Genomic DNA, 19,522 nt, shown 5'->3' with positions numbered 1-19,522 from the left:
GAGAATTTTAGACCAATATCCTTGATGAACATTGATGCAAAAATCCTCAGTAAAATACTGGCAAACTGAATCCAGCAGCAGATCAAAAAGCTTATCCACCATGATCAAGTGGGCTTCATCCCTGGGATGCAAAGCTGGTTCAACATACCCAAATCAATAAATGTAATCCAGCATATAAACAGAACCAAAGACAAAAACCACATGATTATCTCAATAGATGCAGAAAAGGCCTTTGACAAAATTCAACAACACTTCATGCTAAAAACTCTCAACAAATTAGGTATTGATGGGACGTATCTCAGAATAATAAGAGCTATCTATGACAAACCCACAGCCAATATTATACTGAATGGGCAAAAACTGGAAGCATTCTCTTTGAAAACTGGCACAAGACAGGGATGTCCTCTCTCACCACTCCTATTCAACATAGTGTTGGAAGTTCTGGCCAGGGCAATTAGGCAGGAGAGGGAAATAAAGGGTATTCATTTAGGAAAAGAGGAAGTCAGATTGTCCCTGTTTGCAGATGACATGATTGTATATCTAGAAAACCCCATTGTCTCAGCCCAAAATCTCCTTAAGCTGATAAGCAACTTGAGCAAAGTATCAGGATACAAAATCAATGTACAAAAATCACAAGCATTCTTGTACACCAATCACAGACTAACAAAGAGCCAAATCATGAGTGAACTCCCATTCAGAATTGCTTCAAAGAGAATAAAATACCTAGGAATCCAACTTACAAGGGATGTGAAGGACCTCTTCAAGGAGAACTACAAACCACTGCTCAATGAAATAAAAGAGGATACAAACAAATGGAAGAACATTCCATGCTCATGGGTTGGAAGAATCAATATTGTGAAAATGGCCATACTGCCCAAGGTAATTTATAGATTCAATGCCATCCCCATCAAGCTACCAACAGCTTTCTTCACAGAATTGGAAAAAACTACTTTAAAGTTCATATGGAACCAACAAAGAGCCCACATCGCCAAGTCAATCTTAAGCCAAAAGAACAAAGCTGGAGGCATCACGCACCTGACTTCAAACTATACTACAAGGCTACAGTAATCAAAACAGCATGGTACTGGTACCACAACAGAGATATAGATCAATGGAACAGAACAGAACCCTCAGACGTAATGCCGCATATCTGCAACTATCTGATCTTTGACAAACTTGACAAAAACAAGAAATGGGGAAAGGATTCCCTATTTAATAAATGGTGCTGGGGAAACTGGCTAGCCATATGTAGAAAGCTGAAACTGGATCCCTTCCTTACACCTTATACAAAAATTAATTCAAGATGGATTAAAGACTTATATGTTAGACCTAAAACCATAAAAAACCCTAGAAGAAAACCTAGGCATTACCATTCAGGACATAGGCATGGGCAAGGACTTCATGTCTAAAACACCAAAAGTATTGGCAACAAAAGCCAAAATTGACAAATGGGATCTAATTAAACTAAAGAACTTCTGCACAGCAAAAGAAACTGCCATCAGAGTAAACAGGCAACCTACAAAATGGGAGAAAATTTTCACAACCTACTCATCTGACAAAGGGCTAATATCCAGAATCTACAATGAACTCAAACAAATTTACAAGAAAAAAACAAACAACCCCATCAAAAAGTGGGCGAAGGACATGAACAGACTCTTCTCAAAAGAAGACATTTGTGCAGCCAAAAAACACATGAAAAAATGCTCAGCATCACTGGCCATCAGAGAAATGCAAATCAAAACCACAGTGAGATACCATCTCACACCAGTTAGAATGGCCATCATTAAAAAGTCAGGAAACAACAGGTACTGGAGAGGATGTGGAGAAATAGGAACACTTTTACACTGTTGGTGGGACTGTAAACTAGTTCAACCATTGTGGAAGTCAGTGTGGCGATTCCTCAGGGATCTAGAACTAGAAATACCATTTGACCCAGCCATCCCATTACTGGGTATATACCCAAAGGACTATAAATCATGCTGCTATAAAGACACATGCACACGTATGTTTATTGCGGCACTATTCACAATAGCAAAGAGTTGGAACCAACCCAAATGTCCAACAACGATAGACTGGATTAAGAAAATGTGGCACATATACACCATGGAATACTATGCAGCCATAAAAAATGATGAGTTCATGTCCTTTGTAGGGACCTGGATGAAACTGGAAATCATCATTCTCAGCAAACTATCACAAGGACAAAAAACCAAACACCGCATGTTCTCACTCATAGATGGGAATTGAACAATGAGAACACATGGACACAGGAAGGGGAACATCACACTCCGGGGACTGTCGTGGGGTAGGGGGAGGGAGGAGGGATAGCATTAAGAGATATACCTAATGCTAAATGACGAGTTAATGGGTGCACGACACCAACATGGCACACGTATACATATGTAACAAACCTGCACATTGTGCACATGTACCCTAAAACTTAAAGTATAATAATAATAAAATAAATAAAATAAAATAAAATAAAAGGCTAGAAGTGAATGGAAGCTAGATAGGCAGTCAACAATGTCCACACTAAATAGCTTATGCAAAACCCTGGATCCATTAGAGGAAAGGAAAGAGGTTCTGAGTGGCTATGGTATCATCAGAGAGGAGACAGTAATATGAAATAGGGCCATAGGGTAGACAAAGGTCAGCTCCTATAGGTATTATGCTCGTGATGAGGAGTTTAAATTTTATTTGAAGCATGATGGAAAGCCATAAGAGTGTTTTAATCAGAGTACTTTAGTTATTGCAGCATGATCTGGCTGCAATGTGAAATAAACTGGGCTTGTGTGGTGGAAGCAGAGGACAGAGTACATCACTAGGTCATTTCGGGGTGCATTTACTACATCTTTCTAAATTTCATTTAGCATGCTTTAAGATAGAAGTGGTTCGACTACTTTTTAAAAGGGTTGTTATAAGTTGTAAATTTAAAACGTGCAAAGGTGTTTTGGAATTCTGTGTTACAGAAGTGGTAATAAATACACTATCACTGGCTCAGTCTCACTTAGTTGCCTTCTCAGTCTTACCCTTTCAGACCAGCCCCATACTAATTGCTCTTTCCCCTGAGATCCTGTGATGTTTCATGCCTGTAAAAACTATTTTAGTCGGCCGGGCACAGTGGCTCACTCCTGTAATCCCAGCACTCTGGGAGGCCAAGGCGGGCGGATTACAAGGTCAGGAGATCGAGACGATCCTGGCTAACACGGGGAAACTCCATCTCTACTAACAGTATAAAAAATTAGCTGGGCGTGGTGGTAGGCGCCTGTAGTCCCAGCTACTCGGGAGGCTGAGGCAGGAGAATGGCGTGAACCTGGGAGGTGGAGCTTGCAGTGAGCCGAGATGGTGCCACTGCACTCCAGCCTGGGTGACAGAGCGACACTCCGTCTCAAAAACAAAAACAACAACAACAAAAAAAACTATTTTAGTCATAAATTTCATAATTGTAACAGTGTATAGTAGCATGCACATGTATAGTACATCATAATTTTAAAAGTCTTCAAGTACACGCATTCACATACAGCAATTATGTGGTATGCATGTATCTTCAAACAGATTTTCATTTATTTTTATAAATTTTTTATTGATATATAATATTTGTACCTATTTACAGACTACATGTGTTATCTGGCTATATGCATACAAGGTGTAATGATCAAATCAGGGTATTTAGGGTATCCATCACCTCGAACATTTATCATTTCTTTGGGTAAAGAACATTTCAAATATTCTCTTCTAGTTATTTTGAAATACACAGTATACTGTTGTTAATTATAGTCAGCCTACTGTGCTATCAAACACTAGAATTTATTCCTTCTATCTAACTGTATGTTTGTACTCATTAACCAACCTCTTTTTATTCCCGGCCCCCCTCCTCTGCTCACCAATGCACCTTTCCCAGCCTCTGGTATCTATCATTCTACTCTCTACCTAGTTGAGATCAACTTTTCCAACTTCCACATATGAGTGAGAAGATGTGATATTAGTCTTTCTGTGCCTGGCTTATTTCACTTAACATAATGACCTCCAGTTCCATCCATGTTCAACCAGATTTTAAGTGCAAGGCATACATCAACATTTCTAACACAGTGTCTGGCACAAAATAAGAACTTAATAATTATGAATTTTCTTTCTTTCTTTGGGGTCCAGCCCCTGCTTATATTTGTATTATTCTCCTCCTTTCTGCTTTCGTAAACTACGCCAAGTCTACCCCAGTGAGGAAAACAAAAATAGGCATTTAATCAGTAGTTATTGAAAGAATTGTGCACATTTTAAATAATAGAAGCTTTTAAATTAGCGGCACTAAAGTAAAAAAGCAAATAACAGAAAAACCTTAAAACAATATGATTTTCTGTTGCATAATCATTAGCTTGGAATAATTAGTGGATTTTAATAAATTCTTTACTGCTTTGGCTTTTCCCTAGAAGTTCCTTTAGGAAAAGCTGGAAACAGAACTAGCACATTGTCTCCAATAAATTCTGAGCTTGAAGGAGACAGAATAATTTACAGAAAAGTGCCAGTAATTTAGGTAATATTTATAAATGCAATGCATTCTTAAAAACAAGTGAGTAGAGCAAAGCTTGCGTGCCAAAGAAGGAATGAATCATTCAAATGCATACACTGCACCTACTGTACACATGCAAGGAGCTTTAGCATCTGACTTTCTCACAGATTCTGGCTGAGCCATTAATACTCTAAAAAACATCCCAGATTAAACAGTTCAGACCTTGAATCACTTTAAGCCATGTAAAGCAATAAACCTTCAAGATGAAAGACAAATAAAATGACAGATTTCACTGAAAAGCCATATGCAGACTAAGTTTATATTTGATTTATTGAAAAAGGGGTGAAAGCCAAAAGCCACTTTTGTTACCCTTGTTTGGTAATACTAATACAGCTATTGAAATCACATACTTCATGGTGTTAAGAAATAAACATTATCAATTTTCCTGACACTGAAAAATAAAGCTGAAACTCGATTTAGGACAAATTTAAGGAGAAAAGCTAACAATCATAGATGAAATAAAACAAAATAAAAATGTAATACAAATATACTTTATTACTTTACAAGTACAAGCAAGACTAAAGGTTCATAATTATATAATATTTAATGCTTAATTTTATTTTCTGTGGTACCTCTACAAGTCATTACTCATAAAAAACATTAAGAGGACACATTTCAATACCACATAATTAAAATAAATGTTGGTTGTTATACTTTGCTTACTTTGCATTTGTGATTTATACATATTCCTGAATACATCGTTAAAGCAATATATACTCAGTGGGACAAGCAGCATCACCCCTGCAGGCCTCACAAATCATCTACAAGTGTTGCACGCAACACCATTTACTTAGAGCAAATCGTTGTTTTTCTATAAACATGTTAATTTTGAGAGTATCAGATGCAATCTGCCTAGTAATGTAGTCTCGTATTTCACAGAATTACGCACATGGTTTAAATGGCTTTCTCTTTCTTTTCCTCCGCCCCCAATTGGCTCCATCTTCATTTGGATCTCCACCATGCAAATCTCTCTCCACTTATGGCTAAAATAGTTGAAAACAGCCATGAAGAAATAATTCACATCACAAAAACATTCTAAGCCCTGACAATTTCAGGTCATCCTTTATTCAATCTCTCTATTCCCACAAACAAAAACAAAAACAAATATATAAACAACAGACACATCACCATAGGAACAATTTTAAAGGCCTCCTGAACGAATCTATATAAACTATTAAACAGACCTATACACAGTACAGGCTGCCAAACTTATGAAGAGCAAATTCAAAATAATGATATTAACATATTAAAGAAAAAAATTCAAATCTGGAAGCAAGAATCTAGATAACAACAGTAGTTTATCTGAGAACAGCAAGATACTCTGTTGTTTTTGTTTGTGAATATTCATATGCATATTATGCACCAAATAATCATGTTTTAGTCTATATCTTCACCCAAAGGCATACAACCTCCTGCATGCTTTAAGTGTATTATCTGCCTTAAACTTGTCTCTGAGAAGAACGGATATGCATTATGGAGTTAGGCATTGTCACAGCTCAGTGACTGGGTGCCATAATCTGTGACACTGCTTAGCAACCTCCCCACATCACAAGGAACACAACAATGCACTGGGTGGTTTAAGGAGAGCAAGACACAATAAAAATTTACATAAAATAAATGACTTTATAAAGGGAAAAGAATTCATTTGCTTAAGATACAATACTGTGGTCCATTAAAGATTTTCGTAAGTAAACAAAAATACAATACAACTTGCATTCTGATGAGTAAAAAGCTTTTTATTGCCTGATAGTTGTGTAGTTTTTATATACAGTTACTTTTATGTGTGTTATTCTGTCAAAACTTTGATTCACCAAAATGCTTATAGAATATCATATTGAAATATACTTCATGAAAGGAAATACTTTTTTTAGTGATTAATCAGACTTGGGATCCTTGAGCATTTTATTAACTAAGCTGAATTAACTTCAAGAAATCACTGATTTCTCATCATCTGTGTGCTTCTATGAACTGAATTGTATGCCCCCCAAACTCATATATTGAAGCCCTTGCCCCCAGTATAATGGTCTTAGAGTTGCGGCCCTTGGGAGGCAATTAAATTTAGGTAGGGCCCTCAAGACAGTCTTAGTGCATGTACTTATAAGAAGAGACACCAAGGCCAGGCGCGGTGGCTCACGCTTGTAATCCCAGCACTTTGGGAGGCCGAGGCAGGCGGATCACGAGGTGAGGAGATCGAGACCACGGTGAAACCCCATCTCTACTAAAAATACAAAAAAAAAATTAGCCGGGCGTGGTGGCAGGCAACTGTAGTCCCAGCTACTCGGGAGGCTGAGGCAGGAGAATGGCGTGAACCCGGGAGGCGGAGCTTGCAGTGAGCCGAGATCACGCCACTGCACTCCAGCCTGGGCGACAGAGCGAGACTCCGTCTCAAAAAAAAAAAAAAAAAAAAAAAAGAAGAGACACCAAAGCACTCTGTCCCTCTCCCTGTCTCTACCATGTGAAGACAGCAAGAAGGCAGCCATCTACAAACCAAGAAAATAACTCTCACCAGAAACCAGCCATGCTGGCACCCTGATGTCACACTTCCGGCCTCCATAACTGTGAGAAAATAAATTTCTGTTTTTAAGACACTCAGTATATGGTACTTTGTTATGGCAGCCCAAGCAGACTAATAAAAGACCCCTATGCGAACATAAATTCTGCAGAATATATAGGAATATCCTTAAAAATAATAAAATATTTGCATCTTCTCATGTTCATTTTCACCATTATTTTTATTACATTATTTTTAAGACTAATGTTCTCATTGTTTACACATTTTTGAAATTCTTATAGATGTAATATATGAGTATTTTTCCCATAAGTCTATTATTTCTAGACTACATAATAAAATATTTTAAATTATATAAATCAAATATAAAACACTGTTCATTTATCTTTAGCCTCAAAATTTACTTATCTAGGTCAAAATCTTTGCAAGATTTATAAGGTAAGGAATAATCTTTAAAGTAAAATTTAAAGACCAAAGCAGAAATTTTAATGAATTTATACATAAGAATATGGACATTTTCAAAGAAACCAACAGACCAAATGGAGTGACTGACCTTGTTTGCCTGGGACCATCTTGTTTTAGCACTGAAAGTCCCCTGTCCCAGGAAGCCCCTTATTCCAGGGCAAACCATGATGGTTGGTCATCCTACCAACACATTACTATGTCATTTTTATTACAGGGCATGAAGTAGCTATAGTTCAAATTTTCTAAGGACCCACAGCAAATAGAGATTTTTTTAATAGTTACATATATATCTGCATCAGATGTTAATTAACCTTTATCCTATATAAAATCTAGAACCTTAAAACTAAAAGGGACCCTAGAAATTATTTTGCCGCCTACTTATATTACAAGTAAATAGATTACCAATTAAGAGAATAGGACTGTGAACTGACTATAATGAGAACTCTCTTCTCAGGTTTGTTCTCACAGAACTTTTCGAGGATATTCTATCAGGTTGGTGCGAAATCGCAGTTTTTGCCATTGAAAGCAATGGCAAAAGCCGCAATTACTTTCGCACCAACCTAATAAAAAATAATACTGAAGAAATGTCTGATGGCTCCAAAGTGGTGAAGAAATTAGAAGGTAGTGTAGTTTTTTTCTTTTTTTTTTTTCTTTTTGAGACAGGGTCTCTGTTGCCCAGGCCGAAGTGCAGGGGTATGATCTCCATTCACTGCAACCTCCACCTCTCAGGCTCAGGCAATCCTCCTACCTCACCCTCCTGAGTAGCTGGGACACAGGCACGCACCACAATGCCAGGGTAATTTTTGTATTCTTGCAGAGATGGGGTTTTACTGTGTTGCCCAGGCTGGTCTCAAACTCCTGGGTTCAAGGTAGTGCACCTTAATATATACATTCAATGTGATTATAAGAAGATTCTTATGAGTAATTTTCTCCAATTTAGATAAATCTTATAATTCACACGGGTAAATGCCCAATAATTGTTAAGACAACTGTGAAAAATAAGAGGGAAGGAGGAGTTGTTTGCAAGATGCACAAAAGTCACAATAGTTAATTCTCTATGATGCTATTGCTGTGTGTATAAATTGTTCAGTAGAATATCAATATATGAGCATGAGGAAAATGGAAGGACATATCTATAGGTGTTAACATGACGAATATGAGACATGGGGTGCTGATGTTATAAAAGTTTGTGGGGGAAGAGTCTATTGATAAAAAACTGAATGTATGATATGATCCCGTCTGTGAACAATGACAGAAGGATATATGTATGTACATATGCAGAAAAAGATGCCTAAGGCTGGGTGCGGTGGCTCATGCCTGTAATCCCAGCACTTTGGGAGGCTAAGGCAGGTGGATCCGAGGTCAGGAGTTTGAGATCAGCCTGGCCAATATGGTGAAACCCTGTCTCTACTAAAAATATAAAAATCAGCCAGGCATAGTGTCAGATGCCTGTAATCTCAGCTACTTAGGAGGCTGAGGCAAGAGAATCACTTGAACCTGGGGGGCGGAGGTTGCAGTTAGCCAAGATCGCACCACTGCACTCCACCCTGGGCAACAGTACGAGACTCCATCTCAAAAAAAAAAGAAAAAAAAAAAGATGCCTGAAAGACTATGAACAACAAAATGATAATGGTTGCTTATTTCAGGGTAAAAAGGTTGAATACGATCTTTATTTTCTTCCATAGAGTATTATTTTTAAACTGTAGCTACTCTAGCCCTATGCTTCTATGCTTCAAAAAATTAAAAACTAGTGGATATATTTTGATTTGTCTTACATCATCTGAGAAAGAATATAAGACATTCAAAAGTCTAGATGTGCTTTGATTAAAAATTCCTATTTGTGGATGTTGGCTGTGCTCGTTGAGGCATGGCGAATTCACCAAACCTCCTCTATGGCTGATGCTGATGTAAATCCAAAGGCCTACCCTCTCGCAGATGTCCACCTCACCAGGAAACTAATGGACCTTGTGCAGCAGCCATGTAACTACAGGCAGCTTTAGAAAGAAGCCAAAGAGGACACCAAAACCCTCAGTAGGGGCATTTCTGGGTTCATTGTGGGGGCTGCAGATGCCGAGCTGCTGGAGATCATTCTGCACCTGCTGCTGCTGTGTGAAGACAAGAATGTGTCCTACATGTTTGTTTGCTCCAAACAGGCCCTCGGGTGGGCCTGTGGGGTCTCCAGACCTGTCATCATCTGTCCTGACACTGTCAAAGAAGCTTGCAGCTCAAGCAGCAGATCCAGTCCATTCAGCAGTCTACTGAAAGACTTAGTCTAAGTGGTGTGAAATGGTATCTCATTGTGGTTTTGATTTGCATTTCCCTGATGACCAGTGATGATGAGCATTTTTTCATGTGTCTGTTGGCTGCATAAATGTCTTCTTTTGAAAAGTGTCTGTTCATGTCCTTTGCCACAATGGTGATCATTAAAAAGTCAGGAAACAACAGGTGCTGGAGAGGATGTGGAGAAATAGGAACACTTTTACACTCTTGGTGGGACTGTAAACTAGTTCAACCATTGTGGAAGACAGTGTGGTGATTCCTCAAGGATCCAGAACTAGAAATACCGTTTGACCCAGCCATCCTATTACTGGGTATATACCCAAAGGATTATAAATCATGCTACTATAAAGACACATGCACACATATGTTTATTGCGGCACTATTCACAATAGCAAAGATTTGGAACCAACCCAAATGTCCATCAATAATAGAATAGATTAAGAAAATGTGGCACATATAGACCATGGAATACTATGCAGCCATAAAAAAGAATGAGTTCATGTCCTTTGTAGGGACATGGATGAAGCTGGAGACCATCATTCTCAGCAAACTATCGCCTATTTTCTATTGTTATACAATATTGTAATCTGTAAAGCTAATTTCTGGAATTTTGTATTTTTTTTTTTACTGGGTTGTATCCCCTTCTCTCTTTATACACACACACTCTCTCTCTGCCATCCATTTTTTTAAATCATCTCTTTTGGAAAAAGAACAAATGCCCAGAATGGACAGAAGCAGAATGATGGCACCATTCAAAGGCAGGAAGAGCCAGGAGAGATCTGATGGAGTCAGGATAGAGATCTGGTTCTGGCTTTCATCCACTAACTTCCTACTCTGTGCAGGGTATATAATGGAAGTAAACACCACCCACTTGTATCCCTTGTTCCTGGCATGCGGAATCATCCATATCTGTTAAAATGCTGAAGGGGTTTCCTTTGATCTCTGGGGGATTATGCATCATTTGAGGGAGGAAGCATGTGTTCTGTGAGGTTGTGAGGCTTAGGTCTAAGCATTGTCATTTACTAATGTACCCTGCTTTTGCTTTTGGTAATATAATCTTATGTTCTCCCTGCCAACCTTAACCATGCCCCTGAGGGTGGCAGGGCAGCAGCACCCTAGAGAGATGTGCTTAGGACCCCAGAGGCGGCCTGGGTGAGTGAGGATGGGGCAGCGGACATGGGTCTTGAAAGAGTCAGCAGAGGCGAGGGTAAAGAGCATCAACTACTGCTGGCACGAAGGATTCTAAGGTTTAAAGACCTGGCTGGGAGCTAAAGCAGAGATGATGGAGTTCAAGAAAACACTCCCTCTCTGGTGAATGGGGATTTTTTCAGTGGACACTTGGCACTAGCTCTAAGGACCCTAACCCCTGTTTCCTGCTGCAGTATGGGTCAGATATATTCTTTATCACATGAAGAGGGTGCTTACCTGTACAATTTTGTGAATATCCTATCAAATAAATTTATTCCTTTTCTAATTTAAACAAAAAAATGCCTGCTTGACAATTGATCTATAAACTGGCATATATGACATAAAATTAATATCTATCATGTTTACAAACCTAATCCTGCACATAGCTGGACATAGAAAAAAATAAAAATAACATTTTTTTCTGAATTTGAAAGTAAAATACTGTAAACACTTATAAAATAGAATTTACAATTTAAGAGAAAAAATTACAATATACATTTTAGTTTATACCATTTCAGTACATATATGTGTGTAAATATATATGTACTCATGTATTTATACAGGTATATATGCATATATGTGTTTGTAACCTGTGTTTTTAACTTGAGAGTGTATGAGAAACTTTTTGTGCCATTAATTATTCATACTAATATTGGCAAGGCTGCATAGTACTACACAGTATAACTAACAAGATGATTTATTTTACTATATTCCAAGTTGAGCATATGTAATATAATTTTCCTAATTTTTTTTTTACCATTATAAATAACACAGCAGTAAATATCCTGATAATAATTTTTGGGGGGAGGGCAGGAGACGGGATCTAGCTCTGTCACCCAGGCTGGAGTACAGTGGTGCAATCTCAGCTCACTGCAACTTCTGCCTCCCAGGTTCAAGCGATTCTCCTGCAACAGCCTCCTGAGTAGCTAGGATTACAGACGCCCGCCACCACACCCAGCTAATTTTTGTATTTTTAGTAGAGATGGGGTTTCACTGTGTTGGCCAGGCTGGTCTAGAACTCCTGACCTGGTGGTCCACCCACCTTGGCCTCCCAAAGTGCTGGGATTACAAGCGTGAGCCACCACGCCCAGCCAATATCCTGATAATAATGATCTAGGTGCATCTATAGTTATTTTATGTGGCCAAATAATTTTGCTATTTTGATTTCACCTAAAAGGTATAAATGTTTTATGGCTTTAAGTATATTATGCCAAATCACCCTGGACGATTGCATACTCAAAAATATTGAGCATTGTCACTTTCTTTAAAAGATCTTGGACACCTCATATTTATGTCAAATTGCTCTAATGGGTAAAAATACTTTTATTTAGAAAGCTTTGTGATGTACTGTTTACAAAAGATCACCTTTAGCTGTCTTCTCAGTATTTGCATAGAATGATGTACGAAAAAATGTTCACATTTTGATGATGATGATTTCTAGGTGGTAGAGATTTCAAGTTATTTTTTAACTTCTCTATTTATACTTATTGTCTTTCTAAATTATTTATAAAGAACATGTTGCAGGTTTTTAAATTTTTATTTTAGGTTTGGATACATATGAATGTTTGTTACATAGGTAAACTTGTGTCATGGGAATTTGTTGTATAGATTATTTCATCACCCAGATATTAAGCCTAGTACTCAATAATTATTTTTTCTGCTCCTCTTCCTCCTCCCACCCTCCACCCTCAAGTAGTACCTACTGTCTGTTGTTTCCTTTTTTGTGTTCATAAGGTCTCATAATTTAGCTCCCACTTATAAGTGAGAATGTGTGGTATTTGGTTTTCTGTTCCTGTGTTAGTTTGCTAAGGATAATAGCCTCCAGCTCCATCCATGTCCCTGTAAAGGACATGATCTCGTTCTTTATTACGGCTGCATAGTATTCCATGGTGTATATGTACCACATTTTCTTTATCCAGTTTGCCATTGATGGACATTTAGGTTAATTCAATGTCTTTGCTATTTTGAATAGTGCTGCAATGAACATTTGTGTGCATGTGTCTTTATTGCAGAATGATTTATATTCCTCTGGGTATATACTTGGTAATGGGATTGCTAGGTCGAGTGGTATTCTGTTTTTAGCCTTTGAGGAATCGCCATACTGCTTTCCACAATGATTAAACTAATTTACACTTCTACCTACACTGTATAAGTGTTCCCTTTTCTCTGCAACCTCACCAGCACCTGTTATATTTTGACTTTTTAGTAATAGCCATTCTGGCTGCTGTGAGATGTTATCTCATTGTTTTTATTTGCATTTCCCTAATGATCAGTGATATTGACCTTTTTTCACATGCTTGTTGGCCACATGTATGTTTTCTTTTAAGAAGTGTCTCTTCATGTCCTTTCCCCACTTTTTAATGGGGTTGCTTTTTCCTTGGAAATTTGTTTAAGTTCCTTATAGATGTTGGATATTAGGCCTTTATCAGATAAATAGTTTTGCAAATATTTTCTCCCATTCTGTAGGTCATCTGTTTACTATGTTGATAGTTTATTTTGCTATGCAGAAGCTCTTCAGTTTAATTAGATGCCATTAATCAATTTTTGCTTTCATTGCAGTTGCTTTTGGTGTCTGTCATGAAATCTTTGCCTAGTATCTTTGTCATAAAGCCTTTGCTGTTTCCTATGTCCAGGATGGTATTGCCCAGCTTGTCTTCCAGGGTTTTTATAGGTTTGGGTTTTCCATTTAAGTCTTTAATCTATCTTGAGTTGAATTTTGTATATGGTGTAAGAAAAGGGTCCAGCTTCAGTCTTCTGCATATGGGTAGCCAGTTATCCCAGCACCATTTATTGAATAGAGAGTCTTTTCCCCATTGCTTGTTTTCATCAGCTTTGTAGAAGATCAGATGGTCATAGGTGTGCAGCTTTATTTCTGTGCTGTCTATTCTTTTCCATTGGTCTTTATCACTATTTCTGTGCCAGTACCATGCTGTTTTGGTTACTGTAGCCCTGTAGTGTAGTTGGAAGTTGGGTAACGTGACTGCTGTTTTTACCAAGTCCCCATCCCAGTCTTCCTCACTGGGCAGGACCTCCTGACCAGGACCTTTGGCTACCTTTAGCCAGTGTTTTCTGGCCTACAGAGGTTTCAAACCTGGGACAGAGCTCTGAGAGGGAAGGGTTGGCTGCCATCTTTGCTATTTGGGCAACTTAGCTGGTCCCAGCTTTGGAGAGTCTGAGGCAGCCAGGGATTAGAACAGACCCCCAGCACAGCACAGCTGCTCTATGAAAATATGGCCAGACTGCTTTTGAAAGCAAGTCCCCGATCCCTTTTCTCCTCACTGGGTGAGACCTCCCAGTGAGGGTTTTCATCTGCCTCCTACAGGCATTCAGAATGGCAGCAGATCTGTACCTTTCTGGGATAGAACTCCCAGAGGTAGGGGCAGGTTGCCATCTTTGCTGTTTCACAGACTTTACTGTTGATACCTCCAGGTACTAGAAAATCCAAGGTGACTAGGGACTGGAATAGACCCCCAAACCTTTTCCAGAGGGCTTCCACAGCAGACCTATGGAAGAATGGCCAGACTGTTACGTGGTTGCCCGTTCCCAAATATCTTCACTAAGAAGGTCCTCCAGGCCTTGGTCTCTGGCCACCCCTTGCTGGGGATATTGAGCCAGTACCAACTCAGAAACTCCCTGAACAGAGCCTTCAGGGGCAAATGAAAGTCTCTCTGGCACTGCCTGTGCAATGGGACTGCCCCTGCTACCCTCAGACTAATGAAGGAGCAAAGACTCTAAGTGCTTTATTCACACTTCCAACAAGCTGCAGTCGATCCAAGGAGAGGAGGCCAGTCCATCTCCCACAGGTCTCACCCATTCCCCCTGTTTCTTACTGGACAGGGAAACCCTGGCTTGGGCCCATAGCACAGGCCCTCCATCCTGGGCTTACTGCACTGAACGACTGCTGACCTGTATCTCTCTGGGCTGGAGCCCTTGGGAGACAAGCAAAATATCCTTGACCATAACTACTACTAAGGTCTCTACCTCTGTTGCCTCCCAGACAGGGAAGGAACATAAACTCTGAAATCATCCCAGAGCTTCAGTGGGCAACCTAGGAGTGTCAAGTCATGATCTACAGCCAAGATTTAAGGGGGAGAGGAACTCACACTTTCAGAGCATTAAGAGGGAATATGACTGCAACTATGAGGAAACACAGGGGAGCCAAACAACCGAGCAAGTCTACTAACTGACCAATAAGCCTAAAGGACACCTACTGGATCACACCCCAAAGATTCATCACCAAAAGTACCTGCTAGCCTATCCCCCTCTGAAATGAGAGACAAGTCAGCTTCAAATAAAGACCCTGCACAAAGCCTTGGCCCTGTGAAACATCTAGAAAAGAAGTCTACTGACTGTACTCAATCTATACTGAAGTTAAAATAACACCCACATGCAAGATGAGAAAGAACCAATGAAAGAACCACTCTAGTAACTCAAGTGACCAGAATAGCCTATGTCCTCCAAACAACTGCACCAGTTCTCCAACAAGAGTTCTTAACCAGGCTGAGCTGGCTGAACTCACAGAAATAGAATTCAGAATATGGATAGAAACAAAGATCATCAAGATTCAAGAGAACAGCAAAACCCAATCCAAGGAAACTAAAAATCACAATAAAACAATACAGGAGCTGACAGATGAAATAGCCAGCATAAAAAAGAATCTAATAGGTCTAATAGAGCTGAAAAACACAATATAAGAATTTCACAATGCAATCACAATTATTAACTGCAGAATAAACAAAGTTGATGAAAGAATCTCAGAACTTGAAGACTGGTACTTTGAAATGATAGTCAGATAAAAATAAAGAAAAAAAAAGGAATGAACAAAACATCCGAAAACTACAGGATTATGTAAAAAGGACAAATCTATGAATCACTGGCAAAGGGAGGGGAAGAAAGCAAAGCAAACAACTTGGAAAACGTATTTCAGGATATCATCCATGAAAACTTCCCCAACCTTCTAGAGAGACCAAGAGTCAAATTCAGGAAATACAGAGAATCTTCTGCCAAGATTTCTACACAAGATCATCTTCAACACACATAATCATCAGATTTTCCAAGATTGAAATGAAAGAAAGAATGTTAAAAGCAGCTAGAAAGAAAGGCCAGGCCACCTACAAAGGGAATCAGGCTAATAGCAGACCTCTCAGCAGAAACTCTACAAACCAGAAGAGATTGGGGGCCTATATTCAATATAAGTAGAGAAAAAAAATTTCAACCAAGAATTTCATATCTAACAGTTTTTAAAATAGTTCATTGAAAATATCCCCACCATATGAAACTAGAGATTAAAATATATTCACAAGAATTATAGCAGCAATAACAATGGTAGTAGGAGTAAGTACTCTAGCTTTTTTTTTTTTTTCTTTTTTAGAGATGGCATCTTGCTATGTTCCCCAGGCTGGTCTTGAACTCCTGGGTTCAAGTAATCCTCCTGCCATGGCCTCTCAAAGTGATTTGATTACAGGTGTGAGCCACCATGCCCAGACAACTTTCTAAAATTCTTGGATACCATTTACTCAAAAGCATCAATTCATTTTATTGTTAGTTACAATCAAACTGACAATCTCTGTGCATTTCTGCCAAGTACAAAATTTACCTACACATAAAAACCTGGCCCAACTGTACTCAGCAAGACGAAATAAAAACAGTTGAGTTAACTAAAACAACCATTTATGGAAGGAAGAGATGTTTATATAGTGAAATAAGTATCTCTTGGCCCTTAGTCCTTTAATTTCAACTGGTTATCTAGCCATTTTGCTAGATATTTAGACTACTGCTAAAACTTCATGCATTCTGAAATGGTGCTATATATTGGTGCCATCTGTTAAGTGGTACTTTTATATCAAATTATTTTGTTTTCAACCTCTCCTTTACTCAGTCTTCCCTGGAATAACATGTGCAATAGGAGGACAGGCTAGAAGTTAGATTATACCAACTTAAACAATAGATCTTTTATAACTGTTGAATCAATTCAGTTTCTTTACTTGCCAGCAACAGAACTTAATTCTAGTTAAACTAAGCAAAATACATATTATTAAACTAAAACAAAAAAAGATGTTATTACATGCATTGTTGTAAGTGGACCACTCAAAGATGAATAAAATGAGAATGGAAGCCCAGACATGGCTGACCAGAATACAGCGAGCCACAAGAACCAGGAAAACAGAGGATACTGGGAGAGTCTGGCCACTATGATGCTGACATTGCTAGTGATATCAATAGTCTCTGACCATTTCCTCAATCACTCTCTCAAGACTTAAAGTCCCTAAAGAGACAGCATCCTATAGGCCAAACTTTGATCATGCAATTGCTGCTTGGCTATCAGGGTGAGAGGCTGGCAACTGGAAATAACTGCTCACCATGAATACTCACAGTGGAAGAGGGGCAATCTGTAAACTAAAATCAGGGCACAATTCTAAATGGGAATGGCTGTCGAGCATGATAAATGTTCACTGCAAATGACTGAATTTAGTACTAACATACTTCTTCCCTTTATTCCTCCCCTAACTCTTAGATTAGCTTTTTCAAGCTGAAGTTCACAACATATTAATGAGTCATAAGATCAATTTAATGGATCATAACTACCTATTCAAAACAAAAATTGAATGGAGCAGAAAATATCAGACCGCATTCCATATAGGATGTTTGTGAAACTTCTGTTTCTTTATTTTATATACTTCTATGGAATATGTGAATGTGCATTTCTGTATGCGTGTGTGTAAATATAGTTGTGATCCACAAAGTTTGAAAACATTTTATCCTAGTCCTTACCAGCAATCTGCAGAACTAACAACTATATGTGCTCCCTAACATAGACTACCACAGTCCACAAAGGGTAAATCCAGTCTCATGTAACTAGTATTATGAAGCCTGCATAATGAATCACTGTAAGTAGAGTATGATAGAAAATGGTTTCATCATTTATATCATCACATATAGTCATTAAATTTTATTTAATTAGGACAAATAATTTTTATAGCCATTTATTTGATCACAAGTATTTACCCTCTTGTCTGAAATCTTACCAGTGCCACAAGTGAGAAAATGCCCCACATGGCAATTTTTCATTGTAAATATTTTTATATAATTGTAATGTTATTAGCTCATGTTAAGCCAGTCAACTCATGCTTCTTCCATAAAATTTTCTCCAATTATTGTCATCCACACTGACTGCTCTCCTTTCTACTAACGCCTTTGATATTTAACTCTTAATAGTTCATCACATATCTGTAATACCTCACCAAAATAAAACACACCTCAAAGCTAGGTAGGGATCAAAGACATGAATGGCCAAGAGAAATCACAAATCCCATACACTAAAACTCGTGCATATTTTTCATAAGAAATATCTCTAGAATCTTGTCTGAAGCTCATTCTTTCTGCTTTGTATATAATTCTAATAAGCATCCTACCTAGCACATGAGAGATTTAAATATTTGTTTAATAAGCACATGGATAAAATAATGAATGAATGAATATGAATAAATGATATTTCTAAGCCCAAAGAAGTTTAATGGGAAGCAAAATGCAAGAATGGTGCTATAGACTGAATTGTGTCCCCTGGAAATTGATCTGTTAAACTCCAACCCCAAATATGACTATTTGGAGTGAGAAAATAATTAAGGCTAAATGAGGTTATGAGGGTGGGGTCCTGAACCAATAGGATCAGTGTCTTTATAATAAGAGACTCCAGAACTCCCTCACTTGTTTTCCACCATGAGACACAGCGAGAAGGCAGTCATCTGCAAGCCAGGTAAAGGCCCTCACCAGAAACTGAGCCCTGGCAAAATGTTGATCTTGGACTTTCTAGCCTCTAGAACTATGAAAAAATAAAATTCTGTTGTTTCAGTTGCCAACCCCGACCCCTGACTAGGAGCTGGGATCTCTCTGTCTCTCCACCCTCACCACCCCCCTCCTCTCTCTCTCTCTCTCTCTCTCACACACACACACACACACACACCACTTGCATGAACTCAAAATTCAAAATGGTTTGGAATTATTTAAAATATGAGCAAACAGAAGAGAACATTTCAACAGTATTACCAAAAGAACAAATGCACATAATGAAGATTTTAAATCATTGAAGAGATTGTAATGCATATGTCAGCATATTCTATTTACCCAAGTGGCTAGAAGTTAAATAGTTTGTTACCTCTTGTCAAACTGAAAATGGCAGTGTCCCAAAATACTCTTTCCCAAAAGGTTTTCTGTAGCTGAATTTTGTTGCCATCATTTCATCAAATGTAATTTCACTTCCATGACTTGATTGTGGGCAATGTGAGGGCAGCAATTACCTGAAGTGCTTCAGAAATTACTAGCTGAAAACAATGTCAGAAGGGTGTGAGCCCTATACCATAGAGAAGGATAAATGGATCAACCTTCATGCAATGACTGGATAAATTTTAAATATTGTGCTTTATTTGATAAACTAATTTAAACAAAAATATATAAAGCAAATACACTTCTGTGAATGACACAGAAATTTTATGACATTAAGCATTTTCTAAGGAAGAAGA

The 19,522-nt window shown here is 38.3% G+C and overlaps 1 pseudogene; it reads left to right on the top strand.

Annotated features, from left to right (window-relative positions):
• The first annotated feature begins 9,424 nt into the window (after nt 1-9,424).
• On the top strand, nt 9,425-17,816 carry LOC100607425 (annotated as a pseudogene).
• Nucleotides 17,817-19,522: the final 1,706 nt, after the last annotated feature.

This window comes from Nomascus leucogenys, chromosome 2 (genome assembly GCF_006542625.1).
Source record: "Nomascus leucogenys isolate Asia chromosome 2, Asia_NLE_v1, whole genome shotgun sequence".
Lineage (NCBI taxonomy): Eukaryota > Metazoa > Chordata > Mammalia > Primates > Hylobatidae > Nomascus > Nomascus leucogenys.
The sequence above is the reverse complement of the archived record's forward strand: the minus strand, read 5'-3'. Positions and strand labels throughout refer to the sequence as shown.